Genomic DNA, 15125 nt, shown 5'->3' on the forward strand with positions numbered 1-15125 from the left:
CACGTATGCCAAATAAGAAAGTCTATCCACACTTCATTTTCTATTAATCAGTTGTTTGCAGAGTCACTAACCTTTCATTGTTTCTTTCTTAAGGATATTGAATTTATCCCAGGACTGGAAGCTGACATTCTAGGAATTTTATAGCATGAAATATGCCATCTACTAAGTGAAGGAACTGCAGTGGGAAAAAATATCATGTTTTCTAAGAGGCTGTTGAGCACTGTGCGGCTAAATCTGACTAAGAGCTGAATACTTGAATTTTCCATTTATGTCAGCTCTCAGGACATCACCTAATAAATGGGAAGCTGTCTGAAGAAGTATTGCAGACTGGTAGTGAGTGGGTAGATTTAATATAGATTAAGAAATTAATAACATAAAGGAACACATAGCCTGAAAGGATTATGTTTTTAATGTGTCTTGATAATTTGCTATGTATTCAGAGCCAAGTGTATTGGATGGTTTTGCAATGCTTATAACCAAAAAGCTCTGCTACATTAATATTACAACCCAGAATTATTTTAATTGTTCTGATAGGCAGGTAATTTTGAGGTTCTTTTTCCCTTTAAAAGTCCTGGATAATCAGTGAGAGCACATCTCTAGTAACCTTGATCTATAGGAATGGAATGACATTAATTCTATTGCTTCCAAAAGTGTCTCATTGAATCAGTCTGTTCCCTTCTTGACAGGCTGCTTTCTATATATTCTCTCTCTCCAGAATACACTGGACTTTGAACTGCTAAAACTGCTTTGAACTCTATCTAAAATTACATTAAATCTCTGTTATCTGAAATCAGTTCATTCACTAAGTGAAAGTCACCTTGAAATGCTCCGAATGTCCTCGATTCCCTCAAATACGTATTTGATTCCCTAATTCAGTGATTACTGCTTGTAATAACATCGAGGAAAATATGCAAAAAGACAAAAAGTGTTAATGATGGCTCACAAGGAGAAATTTCCAGCAGTGGTTTGATCAAAAGAATCAAAGTCAATTCCCATTTAAGACCAGGAATAAATTGTGAAGCTCTTTTTAGCTATTCCAGGTTGTGACTCACTGTGCAAAGCAGTGTTGGCTCTAAGATATCTTTTTGTTTCACTCAGCAGTAGAACTAGCCTGGGAACTAAAGAGCAGCAGGATGCAGAGAACTATCAGCTATGAAAAATCTCACAATTTATGGAAATTTTTTAAAATAATAAACTGAAGTACCAAAAAGTTTTTTGTCCTTTTTTTCTTTTTTTACAGGCATCTGATTTTCCTTAATTTCTTCTTCAAATGAAATGTACTGAAGAAAATGTATCCATGTTTGAGTTTGTTGTAGGCTGACAAAAATGTGTTGACTTAGTGCTTTGCCCTAGTGTTCTTTTTCTTTCATTCTGTGGAGGGCTGAGATCTTTCATTCCCCAAAAGAAGGATTCTGGATCAGCTGGGATGAGATGTTCTCATGGAAATATTCAAATATATGATTATTATGTGATATGTCCTTACATGTTCTTAGAGCTCTGTAAGTCATATGACACTCCATTCTCCTGTTGAAAAGCAACCTATAATCTTCCCTTCTGTTTTGTGGGAGACTCTAAGAAGTCAGCTGAGATATGTGCAAAGGGTGTGGGCAATTTAGGTTAAATAGAGGAATGAGGTAAGATGTTTTGTAATTTATGCATTACTGATTGGGTGTAAATTAGACTGGATGGCTAGATCCTGTGAGTTTGTGGTAGTCACTGTGTGTAAGGTAGAGGACATCTTAACTGGGGAAAACTCATTTCAGTGTTTTTGCACCATTAACCCCTGGTAGTTACATTGTAACAGGTCTCTTAATAAACCCTGTCATTAACTGCTTCATACAGCTGTGATAGTACTCCAGTATATATTTACCTTATTTTATATCACCTATCTTCTAAGATTTTTTTTCTACTGCAGGAAAAAAATCCAACAACTCATAGAAGTACATTTAAAAAATAATTCCTAGTCTTGCTGCTTAAGTGTGTTTCAAAGTTCCACTGAATACAGATATGATCAGAGTATTTTTTTATTTGTTTGTAAAATGTCCATGGAGATATACACAGTGAATGTAACACAAAGGCGAGACCACAATGATGTTCTTGTGAGAGAAGCAACTTGGGGTGCTAAGTAGATATCAGGGGAAAAGTCTGATTAAATTCATTGTAAAAATCTCTTTTACAGTGGAAATATTTGTTCTAATTTCTACTGCAGAAGAAATAATATATCTCTAGTGATGCTTGTTGAAAAGTTGTTGCCATGAAACTATACAGGCCAAGAAGAAAATTAATCTATGTGCTTTGGCTTGGCTTACAGAGCTGTGCAAGGACAAAGAATGTACAATGCATGCTTTCACCCTCTGTATCGCTGTGCCCGTAAGAGGTTACAGCACACATGTGAAAGAGGCTTCTTAGAAATGTTACTTCCAGTCCTCTTCAAAAGGAGCAAAAAGGTGATAGACCCCTGACTGCAATCATCCCCATTTCACCACAGCTGGGCTAAAGCAGCTACTATACACTAGCAGGAGCTGACCTGGAGAAAAACTCTCCTCTCAGATAGCTCACTAATACTGGGATTTGGGTAAACTCTTGTCTGCAAGCATGTCCATAAACTACCTGCTCTTACCAGAGATGAGTACAGTGGGTTTTAAAGCAACAGATGTGGAGAGAAAGGTCTGTGTTAATCTGCTACTGTGGCATGGAAGGGGCTACACAAGTGATAGAGAAGGGGCCTGGTGTTGGGGGAGCAGCTCAACAGGAAAGGATGAAGATGGGTCTGCACAGCAAGTCTGGAGAGTGAATGTACTCCAAAGCAGATATTCTTAGTCTACACCTGGTGCCCTTGGTTTATCCTGCCGGAAGTCTGCCAACTTCCTATGGGTTAGGCATAGTCTACAGGTTGGTTTACTATTCCACTTTGAAGGCAAATTTTCTGGCCATGAAAAATGTGTTTGTAGTAGAGTGTGCCTGGCTGTTTGGTCAGATAGAGTGGGAGAGTTCATCTGGTTTACACAGTATGCCTTGAGGTTGTTCACACAGTGGTGGGGGGAGGGGGTGGGGGCGATTAGAGGAGATCGTCAACATGTGAATTCACCTTCTCCATCAATTCTCAGTGAACTGTCTCTGAATTAGAGGCATTCCTCAATGAAACTGATAATCAAATTGGACTTTTTTTTTTTTACAGTTAAGTTTAATTGTTCTTTTTCTGAAAAATAAACCTTTGTTTTTGTCTTGGAAATCTTTGTTAATTACTTGTCCTAAACATATGTGCATCCCTCAGGGATACTGAGGTCCCCTTCCCCCATATCCGTCTGTGAACTTTCTTTAACCCAGCCCTTCCCATTCATGAAAATGCCTTTTTGACCTGAGTTATAAAGCAGTTGACCTTTCCACCTCCACATCCCTCATTCATATGTAATTCTTCCAAGATATCTACACAGCACAGGCCACCTTTATGGGTGAATACAAAGAGCAGTTAGACTTAACTACCTAATAACAATGCCTATGTTTTAAAAGGCCTCAACACTCAACATCTGAAATGTATTTTAGCGTGTATAAAATATGACTTTGCTGGGCCTCTCTGATGCTTGCATTGACTAGGCATATAGGGAACAGGGACTGCAGGCAGCTATCCTTCACCTCTGGCTAGGTGAAAACTTTGGGGTGAAGACACTTGCAGGATTGTGACAAATATTGGTCCTAAAGAAGCAAGCTTAAAAAAACAAAGGTAGGTAAAGCATCCCACTCCCTCTGTACTTGTGTACTGTAAACTTTGTCCCTTGGTACAATAAAGATACCCCAGAGATCATAATTATGTTTAGTTTCTTTATAGTCTCCCCAGACAGAGAGGTATGGACACAGTGAGATCTTGTCTTCTGAGCAGGATACACATCTTGCAGTTTTATGCAGTGTCAAGCTTACTGGACTTCTAACACTTTCTGTTGCTTTTGGAAAGGCTTTTTTCCTTTACTGCCATAACCCTTAGATAAACATTTACTTCTTCTAAAAAAAGTATCTCAAAATGACTGTGTTTTGTGAGTACAATACACTTGCTCTGCACAGATATAAACCATAGCAAAGATACAGCAGAACAGAGGCAGCTCCTCAAATACTGTTTATTTTGAGTTATATAAAACTTGCTGCTACCAGCTGCCATACAGCGTGCAGGCTCCCTATAATACATCCCAGAGCCATCTTACACAGAAAAAATAATGGCATGAAATAGGCCAGCAAATAGCTTTAGTTCTCCTTTTGGCATCTGATATTTGGTGTTACCATATGTTGATCTCACATGCTGATACTTGTTTCCTTCATCTAACACTACCTATTTTTCACATTGCTGTTTTTGTTGAAGACTGAGAGATCTCAGTGCAGCAGCTGCTTGCATTTGTTCTGCCAGGCTCTGCTTGCTGCAATGGCATCATTGTACATCTCATTAAATAGCCAAGGTCAAACCAGCAACTAAGATCTCCTGTATGTGGTACTCTGTGGGTGGCTAAATAAATGAAGATTTCAATAAATATTTGATGTCTTCTGAGAGATGAGAAGCAGCTTGCTTTGTTTTTACAGAAGGTCCTAGACTAGCACTGATTTTTAAGGAAATAGCCAGCCCATAAGATATGTTGAAAGGCAATTGTCTTGCATCCTGACACTACAACACTGACACAACTTCATTTAATGACAATATTCTTGTTCATAGGATTTTTCAGTTCCTGATTCATGAAGTAATCTTACTCTGATAAGAGCATTCCTCTTTGCCTGCAGAGGCAAGACTTGCCCCTCTGTCCCGTTTTCTACACATGCTCTTGCATGGCTGAGCATCAACTCCTATTAGTGAGTATTACTTACAAAAAGTGTCAGACCTTCCTCCAACTAAAATCCCTGCAAAGACATGTCCATGGTTAGGGCAACCCCTTTCTGTCCTCAAGGGCCCCAAGAGGAGCAATCAGTTATTTGGCAAATCCCTTGCCTTGAGGGAAATCTCAGATAGCAGACACCTGGCAAAATCACTACTCTGCCACCCAGGCACAGGTTCTTCTCTGATTTGGAGCCTCTGTGGCCATGCCCAAGGAGTGATTGTGCCATACATTGTGGATTCTTGCCCTACGTTAAGGCTGTTATTTCCCAGAGCAATTCATTGTTGGGTGACACAATCTGGAGCCATTTGAGATTGTCTGGACACTATAGGTGTTGAATCAACCACGTGCCAAGGGAATGAAATGGCAGTGTACAGTCATCTGGGATTTTTATTTTGGGGGCTGGGGGGGCATTCCCCCATTCTCCCCCAGGATGCTTTGTCCAGTCTCATAGATCAGACCTCATAGGTCAATGAGTCTTGACCATGTCAAAATATTGTCCTGGTCCAGGATCTGGACTAGAGATTGGTTTAGTTTATATTGTGTGACCAGTTGTGAAATAGAGCTCTCCAACACCTGTGTCTGTTCTGCCTGATAGACAGTGGCAAGGAACAGCCCATACTGTGTGTATGAGAAGCTCAGGTAGAATCAGGCTCCAGGAAGTAAATAACTTCCCTTTCACCATAACCCCCAAAGATAATGGATGTAGAGGTTCTGTTCACTGGTAGATTACCTCAGAATAGATGACATAGCTGTCTTCAGCATGTAAATGTTCTAAATTTCAAAACAGAATAAAATATGTTAATTTGATTGAGTATGAGGTTGAACTTTGTAGGCACTGCCTAAGGCAGATAATAGGCTTTCTGAGGCCTATAAAAAGAATAATTAAAACTCCAGACTGGGAGTACAGGGACTCCAAAAGTGTAACTCATTACGCAATATGTATGACAAGACATACAAAAAAATTTCAAAACATCTGAAGCATATCTATATGAATGCCCAATACATTAGGAATTTAAAAACAAATTTAATGAGTGACACTAGAAAAATTTGCAGTTATTTAATGCCTTATCTGTTTGCTTGACCTGAACTCTGTAGTGTTGTTCTTTTCATTTCATGATTATTCCATTTTTAGAAGCAAACATTTTTGTGCTGGTTTACTGAAGACTTACAATTATATGGTGAGTTACTTTAGACAAGATGGGCATGTACATCTTCTTTCACATGCTAAATCAAAGATGAAAAGTTGTATTGACAGTATCATGAAAAGTAGATATGCAGTAATTGTCATTTTTGGTAAATCAATATAATACTATGAGTGTTGCTCTCTTGAAAATTGCAGTAGCAGCTCTGTTTCATTCTGAACATGAGCTTAATCCCTGTCATCAAAACACGGCAGTTCCCCCTCACTCCTGTGACTGGCAGAAGTTTTCTATTCCAATGAACCATGCACTTAGTGTCTCAGTCTCCACTCTGGCATATTCCATATTAGCTTCAGGAAATATTGCATGTCTGAACCTTCATCTGGCAAAACCAAAATGAAATATTAGTATAAACAAACTAATAAGCACTTCCAGAACACTGTCATGGATAAATCCATCTCAGTAAATTCACTGTAAGCCTTTGAGCGATACTTTCATTTACAACTGGACCAAAATTATTCCAAATGTTTTATATTCATTAATTTCACCCATAATCAGGATATCTACTTTGTTTGAAGCATTCAAAGAACACCTCTTTTTTCTTGCTCTTAAAAAACAGGTGGAAACATTATGATCATTACAGAGCTGATTGCCTGAACTGATTTTAAAAAAGCACACATTTAGGCCCTGTGTAATGGTTTATGTTTTGGAGTTTTACTTGCAAAAAAAAATTGATAAAGAAAAAAAACCCTATAAATTACGTTTACTATACTACTGAGTAAAGTTGCTATACCATGAAATACTGAGTCAAGTCTCACTCAGCCTAATGGTTGTAGTTTCTAGAGCTACTTGTTCTAACAATCATTCTTACCACTGCTGCAAATTAAAAGATACGCAGAGAGAAATACAGGCAAATACAGGCTGATTGGGGTTTTGGTTTGTGAAGGGGGGGGAGGGTATTTTTCTGTGACAAAATTAAGCAAATTCTTGGCAACATACCTGAGATTTTTAATGACTCTGTAGTGATATATTTCTGAAAATTCCCACTCAACTTCAGGACTCAGAGAGTGAAGTTGTTTCACAGCCTCCCTGGTGTGTAGGTTGCAAAAAACTGTCTGCAAAAATGAGGCTGAATCATAAGCAACACCAGGCAACCTGCAACAGACCTTTAGAAATGAGAGACGTCTTGTATCATTTGCCAAACAGTGGGGAAAGTGTGAAGATGACTAAGATGATTCAAAGCCCTTTTAAAAGCCCTTGCATGCCTCATCATGTTCAATTTTACAGAGAGTAATTTACTCCCACCACAACTTTTTGCTACATTCAAATGAAAACCTGAAAACTGGTGTTTAGTGTAGTACTAGTGGAAGGTACTAGACCTAGTCTTGGAAAGCTTCACCCTCCATGAAGTCTGAATGGGGTTCAGAGGGGAAAGGGCATTGTAAGAAATCGATTTTATGTTCACCTTAAGAAACCAGGAGCTAAACCTCTCTCTATGTTCATGCAGGGTGAGGACACAAGTCAACTTACTCCAGTGAATTCTTTATTAGAATCTCAGTCCCTGTCCCACCTCAGGAATTGTCACCATAGATCTGAATTAATATTGAATGTGATTATAGGTACTAGTCTACAGTGATGAAGAGACTGAAAAACAGTAAGATGAGAAAAAAAATGTTTTATATTTCCTGTTTGGGCAACAAACATCTTACTGTTTTTTTCTATTTTGATTGGATTTAAGTTAGTGACCTTCAGCAGGGGGTACAAGAGTCCATTGCTCATGACCAAACCCCAGCACAGCAGTTACTCCAGCGCAGGCATTTTCTAAAAGATAAGGACAAGAAGTATGGAGAAAGTAGTTACTTTCAATGATAATTTACCTATTTTGTTATCAGCTCAACACACTGGGCAATGTAATGCTATCTAGTTTTAGAACAGATTTCCTACTGGAGTCAATGGTGACCTCTTGCAAATTGACAGTGTATTAAGGTCCTTTGTACTTTTATTCTTGATTTCTGGGATGAATACCACCAAGTACTGAGGAACTGTTGAAAGTTAGTGTCCTGAGTTTTTCCAAACACTGATAATGTTTTATCTTTACACCAAAAAGAATAATCTCAGGGCAGAATTTTTTCTGTCAGTTATCTTGAGAAAGTAATGCAGTCCTTACCATCTCTTTTTCTTTGGTTGATTCCTCTGTGCTTGGTTTGCTATATTTAAGGGCTTTTATTGTATAACTGACATATTCAAACATTTCTATTTGCCTCTCTCTAGTGTATGTTAACCTTTTATTGCTTTCAATGTGATGATGAAACCATGGCCTAGCCCATAATAAGCTCAGGTGTGGAACATTAAACTGAAAAAAAAAGATATAAAATGCATAATATGCCTTTAGTGTTTATAAGCTCCAAGCTTTCTTGGGCACATGTTTATAGATGAACACTTAAAATACCTTAGCATAAAAAAGCATTAGGATTGACGCTGCTGTAGAGTCCCAATCAGAACAAGCCATTCAGTTTGAATGGATAAAACATGAATGACTGAGTTTTCACTGGGCGTTATGAATCTGTGGAAAAAAAGCTTGCATTTTATCCATAAAAAAGGGATAAAGAACATGACCTGTGGCACTTCATCTTCTATGAAATGAAACAAACAGCACATAAACAGTGGCAGAAGACTTACCAGTGCATGGTTACAGCTGCTGGTGTCCATAGTGTGTAGCACTTACCAGAAGCCATGGTTGCTTCAGTTCCAGGGTCTATCTTTACATGTTATAGATAATCACTAAGTCGACCATCATCTTTTTCCACAATGTCTGTTTATGTGCCTTACAACAGATGTGTAAGTGTTTCTTGTGCTTAAACCATCTGGGTTACATTTGTCTCATGGTTATTTTGCCATCAGTGACCTTACCAGACATTTTCTCTATACAGAACAACTAAGAACAAAATCTCAGGTAAATCTACCCCTGCCTGCCATCCCCTTGGGAAACAGGTTTGAACTGGCTGCAGAGTATCTTTTTTCTTTTCTTTTCTTTTCTTTTCTTTCTTTTTTTTTAGGTTTTTTTTTTTAGTTTTTCTTGATGCTGTGGTTGTAGGAAGACATCTAACTGGGTGATCTGGATATAGGACTCACAGATGAGCAGTGAGTGTAGCTGGAAAAAAGCACTGAAGAAAATACTGGCAGATATTGTAGACAGCACATTTCCTACCAGAACACCAGTAGGAGTCAGAGCAGATGCAGACACTTAGTCATAAAATGCACTTTAAGGTGTATGTATTTCCTGGACCACATTTTAAAGCCCAAACACGTGGAGTACCACAAATGGCTGTCTGTGAAGCCATTCTGTGGCACTGGTGTAGTTTACGGTCATGAGAAAAAGCCTAGATTTTGTATGCAAAAAAACCCTACAGAACTCATAACTAGGGGATGGGCTAAATAAAGGATCTTTGATTGAGACATGGGAACAGAGGCAGACAGGCTCTAATTTGGTCGTAGCATTTTTATTTGGTGAAATTCCATTGCTACAAATCCCTGTTGTATGCCAGTTTTTGCTGTTAAATCTATTTTTATTAACATGGAAGATGAAATAATATCAAGGCCCTGGAGTAATCTGCCCAGTGTTTCACATATACATGTAATATTTTCAAATTTGCTGAAGGAAAAATAATATGTACTTGTCTGGAACACTCTCTTGCCTAGCTCCATCCTGCAGTGATTAATTACAGTTGCATTTCAGTCCCTTGGAACAGAGGATTTATAATAGAAATACTGTGCAGTGTGCCACTTTTGTCAACTCTGCATACCCAGACTGGGCTTGTTGCAGCAGGTTTTGCTTACATTTTAAAATGCCTTGCAAGAGCTGAAGCTGTTGAAGATACTTTCAACCTTATAAGTCTGCGGACATCTTGAGTCATAGTCTTCACAAGGCTGGTGGTATATACAGCAGCATGCAGGATAAAAACTATGTGGTGCAAAGCTGACTCTCTAACTAGAGGCTGCATAAGCACTGGAGCAACTATCCGGGTCTAACCCAGATTCCCTTGACTACTTCAAAGGGCCGAAAGCCCTCATTCATTCAAGCATGTCTCTATTGCTCTTGTAATCAGTAGCTCATTTCTGACTGCTGGGAAGTAAGAACAGCCTCACAGTTAATGTATGACCCTTGTGGTTTTATTTCTACTTGTATAGAATATGACTTTGAAGATCACTTTTATTTCTGTGTTTGCTTTTATTTCCTCCATTGTAAAATGCAAGTAATTGTTAGCTGTTCTGAAGGCTTTGATTTTATCCACACTGCTGTCCAGGGCACTAAAGAAACTCAGTTAGACAGGAAAACAGAAAAATACAGCAAAACAGACAGGCAAATCATACTCTGCTGACCATGACAAAGGAGCAAGTTCCCACTCAGCTGCTCTGCTGTAGATTGCCTCTATGTTGCTTTGGCAGTAGCTTTTTTCTTGCCACACAGAGTGGGACTGCTGTTTCACCAGTGCCCCAGTTATCCCAGGGTCAAGATAGGGAACATGAGATGAGAATCTATACTGAAAGTACCTTGTAGGTCTAGATCATTGTACTGGGGTCCTAACTGAGGATGGGGGGAAAGTGAAGGCTATTGTATGAGACTTGAAGCAAGATGCAGGGAGGAAATCATCAGTGGTACCTGCTGAATGAATTCTGCACTTGAATTTCAATGAGAGGGATGAAAGACTGAAAAGTGTGGGGGACAAATATCTGTCTCTTTAACCCCTCTCTTCCCTACTGGAATCTTGACATATAGTCAGTCAGCTCTAAATATGCCTCAGCAATTTTTTCCTGTTAAATGAAAAGGAAGGTGCTGGAGGGTTTTCAGGCTCCAAGAAGGACTGATACTTTGATGGTGTCACTGCAGGTTGTGCATGTCAATACAGTTTTCCCTTCATGATGTTTTACAGTGCTGCCAACTTTCACAAATTATCTCTAGTTGAAAAATAATATGTCTAAGAACCACCTCTTAAAAGGAAATTGTTATTTTTCCCTATCTGAGGAGAAAATACTATTGGGATTAAAAAGAATGAAAATGTCCTCGTTGATTAGCGAAATGAGTATCTTCTCTTTGATTAGTTTTCTTTCTTAGCACTCATTTGTATGTCTTTAGTACTCTTTACGTGGGATGTTCAGACCCATATAGGTCAAAATCCTCTTACTGATTAGCAGACGTCACTGTGAATACACACTATTAACACTGGGGGTCTATGGAGGCATAAATATTTGTCTGCCTAGACTGCACTGCAGAAATAAGAGGTTTAGTCAGTTTTCCTTTTTCCCTCACTATTTTCCAGACTCTGCTTACACAGTAGCATAAGTTTTAACAAAATGCTAGATTTTCTTAGCTGGCAGAACAAGCAGAGAACAGATTTTGAAACTGGATGGCAGAAGTGTAATAACTTTTTTGGATACCTATAATTAGCGAGGTCACAAGACGTGCATAGAGCGTGCACTTATTTCTTTCAATACCCTGCTACCCTAAAGTTAGGCTCTTAAAGTTATTCCTGAATCATTCATTAAATGCAGATTAGACTTGCTGTCTTACCTAATCAAGCTTGCAGGCTGTGAATTTCCTGGAGTCTGGTATCATTAGCTCTTCAGTCACTGGGAATGCAATGACTAGAAGTGATGGCAGTCTATAACGGGCTTGATTTTACTTGGTTCCCTATTCGTCTTGGGTAATTAGCTTCATTTGAGTCCTTGAAACATCTTTTAATAAAGATTTTTTTCAATCCTAGTAGGAATCTCTAGCTCTGTAAGCAACCATAAGCAAATGTATGGTGTCTGAAAAGCACGGTATTTTTTGCTGGAGCAGACATATGACCCAGTTTTTTCCTGTTAGTAGTAGTAAACACTTCAAAAGGTACAGTTCTGATCAAAGTACAAGGGGTTGAAGACAAAGACAAAGCACTTTCTAACTAAATACAAAATATTTTGTTTATCTTGATGTGGATTATTTGTTTTGGGTGATAATTGGTATATGGGTTTTCTATTTCATATCCTTTCTAAGACAAATGGTCTCAGAATGACAAAAATAAGCACTTTTTCTAAGTTTTATATTACTGAAAGCACAATATACTGAAGCTTTCCTTCTCGTGAATTGAGGTTGATGTTTATCACACAGCCAGATATATTGCAGTAGTTAGATATGAGGCCCAGGGTCTAATAAAACATTATTCATATGTTTTGTTATTATCATATGACTTTATTAAACAAAGTATGGTGGTTGCATGACAGACCAGGTTCTTAGTATACTGATGTAATTATTCCTCACAATAAAAATCATCTCAATATTCCACAGACTTGGACTGTTAACCTGTTTGCCATTTTTCTTTCTGAAAGGCAAAGATATTTTCACAGTCCCCTTTCTTCCTTTAACCTAGATAGCTGTTAGGTGTTTGCAAAATCCTCTGAGAAATAAGAATGGATTTTCACATGGGAATGATCTGACAGTTCCATTTACCTGGTGACTTTACAAGGATTAGATAACTAGATGGAAATAGAACTTTACTCAACAGAAATTAAGATCTAGATCATGGAAATCACTTAAGGAGCACGGTCAGCTTTCTTCACATGAACAGTCCCATCAGCCCAGCTTCCTCCTGTTCAGACAAGAGGCCATCTCTGGAGTGACAAATGGAGAAAGAGATTTCAGCAAGGCTACATTTACCCCATTACCTGCTAGACTGTGAGCTTCTAAGATATTTGGAAAGTCCAGATCCTAGTATGGAGGTTGAGGCCACGCAGAGACCTACAGTGCTTCACTGATGACCTATCTATTGACTCTAAAGAGCACTCTGGCAGCCTTGAAAAGCAGGAATTTGCATCATTGACTGTTTTCTTGTCCTCTAGCCACTACAATGCTTGTAAACTCAAAACTGGCACCTGGACTGCAAGGCCTGAAAACAGCCCTCCATGCATGTGCTATGTTAATGGGAGTAGTGCAGTCCTCGTTTCATGTTCACGTCTTTGGGGAAAACTCTGTGAAGCTGGAGGAATAATGAAGAACATTTCCTCTAGCCACCTTTACTACAGGTGATTCCTCCATCTTATCCTCTTCCCACTATTCCTCAGGACAAATTCCTAAACTGAAATCCAAAGGAACAGGCCACCTGACCTTTAAGGTATTCAGTCTCCTAACTCCACTCCTCATGGAAAGACAATGGCCTCTCCTGTGCAGGGAGTGTGGGAAACCAATTGAACTTCAATTAATGGATGGGATTACACGTCGGTGATTAGTCACATCAGCGTTTTCATGATCAGGCCCTAATTTTTTATATTGCTTCCCTCACACACTTGATGGTATGATGAGTTCTTTTCCAGGGAGAGAAACACAGAGCAGAACATGATATTTAAGAAGTCACAGCAGGGGCATTTTACTCATTCTGGGATTACTGCATTTTTTTAAACTGTAGGCTTTATCATTCACTGAGTGCTTGTTTATGTCTCTAAAATATTTTAAAATACTTCAGTTTCAAATTGCCATTGAGGTACAATTTCTATTACTAGTCAAAAAGCATTTAAGAGAGCCTGATGCACTTCTACAGGGAGTAGGAGCAAAATATGTTTACCACCCTCTTTTAAGCTCATCTGAAAAATACTGTTCTTTCAAACGTCTCCCAGTAACACATTCTGAGTGAGGATGGTATTTTTTTCAAGCCTTGTTTTTATGGGGTTTTTTTTCTGCAAAATACCAGTCTTCTCTTCTTTTATATTTCTATCTTCCTTCTTGGGGCATGGTTATTAATTATTAAAACAACCAAAAGGCACGTTCAGTGCAAGTATCTAGAGGCCTTTCAGTTTTGATTTTGATTCAAGGAATACATTATTTAAGGTTGTCATTTGAGAATAATGTAATTAGACTATTTATAGTGACTTTTGGAAGAAATACAATCAATAAAGTGGTGAAGAGATGTGTCATCCAAATTGCAATATCCTGCATCACTTGATGTGACTATCATCCTACTAAATAGTCTCATGTTCTTCTTGTATCAAGTCAGCTGGTTGAAGAGGGATGAAGAAGGATGAAGTTCTTCCCTGACCTTTGAGTAACTCCAAAAAAGTATTCTCCTGCTACACAGTTTTGCAAAACCAGGATCATTGGCTATCCTTCCTCCTTTGATTTTTGGGAAGGACACTGTGCTTCCACTGACCTTCCCTGCTTAGGTGCACTGGAGGAGGCCCAGTTGTGGAGCAAAGTGGGAGAGAAGGACTCATGAGTCCTTGCACTAGCCTGCTTTTACCTGTGTATCTGGGGTGACACATGCTCAGCCAAGAGAATCCTTACTGGTCATGGGTTCCACTTCCTACCCTGGTGAACCCTGCAGGTGGAGTCCTCCCACCTTACTGAAGTGAGCTGAATTTTTGGACCTGGCCTTTGGGCTAGTAGATCAGTGCCCAGAAGAGAGAGCCCAGCTCTGCTTTCTGTGAAACCTGTCAGCCTTGGTGTGTCTGTTGTGCCTCTCAGAGACACCCTTTGTGTAGCACTACAGACAGAGAAAGATTTCTGTCTGTGCTGTGCTTGGTCCAAGGAACCCAAGTGCTGCACAAACTTTTCCCTGTTTGATCTTGGGGCTTCCCAGATGGAAGGCAGCAACAAAGTTGGTGAAAGGGCTGGAGGAATGTCCTATGAGGAGTGGCTGAGGACTTCAAGTTTGCCCAGTTTGGACAAAAGGAGGCTGAGGAGAAACCTCATTGCTCTCTACAGTTTCCTGAGGAGGGAAGTGGAAAGGGAGGTGCTGATCTCTTCTCACAGTTATCCAGTGATAGGACATGTGAGAATGGCTCAAAGCTCCATTAGAGGAAGTTCAGACTGGACATCAGGAAGCATTTCTTTTCCTAGAGAGGGGGTCGATGCCCCAAGCCTGTCAGTGTTTAAGAAGTGTTTGGACCATGCTCATAATAAATTTAACTTGATCAGCCTTGAATTGGTCAGGCAGTTGGACGAGATGATCATTCTGGGTCCCTTCCAGCTGAAATAATCTATTCTATTCTAGTTCTTTGCAGCAATTTTTTTCAGGTCTTTGAATACTGAGTGATGTTACAAGATTCATGAAAACCTACTCCTCAAGAAAAACATGTAGTTAATATCCACCTGTCTGCTCTAACC

Source organism: Antrostomus carolinensis, unplaced genomic scaffold (assembly GCF_000700745.2).
Source record: "Antrostomus carolinensis isolate BGI_N321 unplaced genomic scaffold, ASM70074v2 scaffold3751, whole genome shotgun sequence".
Lineage (NCBI taxonomy): Eukaryota > Metazoa > Chordata > Aves > Caprimulgiformes > Caprimulgidae > Antrostomus > Antrostomus carolinensis.